At 36.5% G+C, this 3,519-nt stretch overlaps 1 long non-coding RNA gene across 1 annotated transcript; it reads right to left on the bottom strand.

The window, feature by feature from the left end:
- On the bottom strand, positions 1 to 1,563 carry LOC106177315 (uncharacterized). The gene is made up of 4 exons (XR_015335576.1): positions 1,392 to 1,563; positions 1,136 to 1,212; positions 767 to 883; positions 1 to 551 (listed from the first exon to the last, which is right to left on the bottom strand). It is a non-coding gene; the product is annotated as an uncharacterized LOC106177315 (long non-coding RNA).
- Positions 1,564 to 3,519: the final 1,956 nt, after the last annotated feature.

The raw sequence follows: 3,519 nt of genomic DNA, 5'->3' as shown, positions 1-3,519 counted from the left end.
TTGTTGGTCAATATGACCTCAATAATATTATGAAATAATAACATGAAAGCAAAAGCAAGTGTTTATGCACCTAAATGTGAGTGATAATACGTACAGCTATTTTACCACATAGGCCTACTAATAAAAAAAATACTTTTCTTTCTCACACAAATTACGAACAGGCAGCCTTTGAAATCATTTTGACTGAATAGTCGTCGGACCACGCCTATTTTAAACGTTTCAGCTTGTATAAACAGCTCTAGTTTTCGACAAAATCACTATCAAAACACTGGCGTGTGATAGTTGGCAATCATTTCTTTGTAGCTTAGCCTTGCAGTTTTGATAGATTAGAACCCGTTTTAGCGTCAGCTGTTTACATCAGCGTTTTAAAATCTACAGATTAGTTTTCTTTCTAATTCTGTTCGTTGTCCGGCCGAGGAATTGACATTCTTTGGCCCAGCTCTGATGATGTGAATGTCTCATTCGTTAACCGTCCTGCGCACTTCTCATTTTCTTGGTGGTGTATTGAATGACGTCATCCTTCCTTGAAGTGCTGCGTAAGTGTGATCCGGCTGAAATGTGTATAAAAATGAAATATTTTTTGCAAGACGGAAGGTGTTTCATGGCAACTTACTACCAAATAGTAAAAGGCCCAAATATATCACGTATTTCTCCGCAAAACACCAGGCGAAAAGAACTTCTTTGGCTCTGCACTACAAAGTAAGACACCGTTTTAAATCTAAACAAAACACGTGGATTCTTTCTGCTACCTGGTTGGTATTATTACCTTACTTATAACTTCTTTTCTGTCTAGCACGGCGTATTCATTGTTGCTTTCCATAGCATCCACTTCAACAGCATCACCTGATTGTCTGTTCTTCCGAAATCTATGCACAATGCTCCTCTACAAACCAAAAATATCAATGATATATCCATACTACCACAAAATGAACACTCAAGTCTGAAGTCAACTTTTGCTTCAGTTATGTAAATTCTCTTGAATATATTTTATAAGATCGTGTTAATAAATCTAAATAACTTTAGCACAATATATATATATATATATATATATATATATATATATATATATATATATATATTTTTTTTTTTTTTTTTTTTTTTTTCTTGCCAGAAGACCAAAGTTAAATAAACTTACATGATACAGGACAAATAAAGCAACCGCGACCCCAAATGTTATCACCACGGCTGCCACCACTGCGCCAACCAACACGCCTAAGACATGCAAAATTTTGAAATAAAAAGGCACATTGACGCAAAACAACATCAAATTGAACAAAACAACGAAAACAACATTTTGCATTTAAGTACACCAAATACGTTTTAAAATATTTGATCCATTGTATTTTGGGTCAAAGATTAAACACATAGCTCCATTCTACTCCGTCAATTACCTGTGCTATGTAGACCCTCGCCTCCTGTACATGTGAGTGTATCTGTTGATGATGCTACTGCTACTGGTGTCGTTGATGTTGTCGTTGATGTTGTTGTTGTGGTGGTAGTTTTCTCTATCAAGCATAAGACAACAAGAAATTGGATCAACTGGCTGTAAGTTTAATAAAACAAACGACTTCCATTTTTGACTAAGTCGATGGTTTGTCACTAAATCATAACATTTGCACTTTAAAAAGGAAAGGAAATTTCAGCACTTTTCCCTTAATAAAAAAGGTATGTCCTGTCCGAAACCGTTTAGACAATTGTTACCATGCTCAAAACGTAAATTTCTAGACTTACATGGGGGCCGTGGATTTCACTCGTGGCAGATTTTTTTTAGTTGTGAAACATTTCATGGTGTGATAAAGGTATGAGCACCTTGGTGACTGGGAAGACCTTGCCTGGATATCTGGTAATAATGCTGATCTTTGCTCTGCTTTGTGTTTTATCTCTCAATGCAACAGATGGAGATAGCAGCAATAGGGATACCTTGGAACTCTGTTTATCATGGAACCCCTTAAACACAAATACCACTAACAAAAATCTGGAGAAATTTCATACAGCGTGGCCTACTTTTCCATGATTTGAATTTTGATATAGCACCTACCTTGTACTGTCACTGTGACACCTGTAGGCAATGGTGTTGTCGTCAAACTGTTGGTGGCAAAGCAAGTATACAAATAAGTTCCAGTATTGGACAGTGTCAGCACAAGCTGAGAGCCAGTGGTGTTGTTATTATCTGGACTGGTCCATACATAGTTTGGACTTGGATTGCCGCTTGCCTGACAGTTGAGAGTAAAAGTTGTTCCCTGCTCAACTGTAAATGTACCAGTGGATGATGTCACCCTTGGCACCTGTGGCACTGGGTCTGAAATATGCAATATATTGATAAATAAAATTCTAAAATGTAGATAGAAAAAATTTAATGTTAACATAATATAAGATACATATATACGGAGACAGTGAAGATGTTAAAAATAATAACAAATCATACAAAGGTAACAAACAACCTGTAATGCAAGTTCTTTGTGGATAATGCAGAAGAATTAACAGTCAAAAGTTTTATATATATTTGTTAAATAACAGTTTAAAGACAAATCCTATGATAAAGCAGAATACTTACATTGTACATCCAGTGTATACATTCCTTCCTTTCTGGAGTCTCCAATCACTGCAGAGTTTGGGTCTACAACACACTTATACGTAACTTCATCATCCTGGGATGTCGGTGTAAAACTCAGAATACTAACTCCATTAAAGGTACAATTATCACTATTGATACTTGTCTGCTGAGTAAATCCAGTGGTGATTTCTTGAGAGTCTCTTTGCCACTTAATGGTGCCTGGTGGTCGCCCAATATTACTGGCTATACAAGTCAGGGAGGCATGCTGTCCTGCTTGCAACTGACTTGATGAGGATGTGATCAGGATACTGGATCCCAGAAAATCTAGAGTTGGATCATCAGTTTACCATCACAAGCGCCCTGCTGTGCATTTGAATATTGGAAATAATTCAATGTACTACTAGTTGGTTTTAAAAAGAATTTGAATCATTCACTATTTATCAAATTAAGTATACATGAACACTATCTGTAGATCTGACAAAGACAATTGTTCAGTTCTTTGCAAAAAAAAAAAAAAAATACCCTTAAATATAAATGGCTTTTCAAAGGCTAATGTTAATGTAAATATGAAATAATTTTGAACCTATCAGATGGATTTAAAAGAAAACATTTTAATTATTCTATATGCCACTAACCAAATAGATTCACGTTGAAACTTGCTGTTCCAGTGCTGTCATGCAGTGCAGTACTAACCACATCACAGGTATACTCAGCTATATCACCTGGACACTGTAATCCTGTTAATGCTATTGATGTACTGGTACTTGTGGAGGTTAGAGTGTACAGTGCTACACGGTCCCTTATACTAGTGTCAGGATACTGTGGTGTGTAGCTAGGTAAGATAGCACTTGCTATCACTGTAGAACCTTGTCTCCAGTTTACTCTCAGAAGATCAATTCCAGCTGGTGTTGTCCACCCACATGTCAACGTGGTTTGTGATCCTGCTCTGATATACGTCTCTCCAG

This window comes from Lingula anatina, chromosome 7 (assembly GCF_051362555.1).
Source record: "Lingula anatina isolate TDL-2025a chromosome 7, LinAna3.0, whole genome shotgun sequence".
Taxonomy (NCBI): domain Eukaryota; kingdom Metazoa; phylum Brachiopoda; class Lingulata; order Lingulida; family Lingulidae; genus Lingula; species Lingula anatina.
This window is presented reverse-complemented; position numbering and strand designations above follow the sequence as displayed.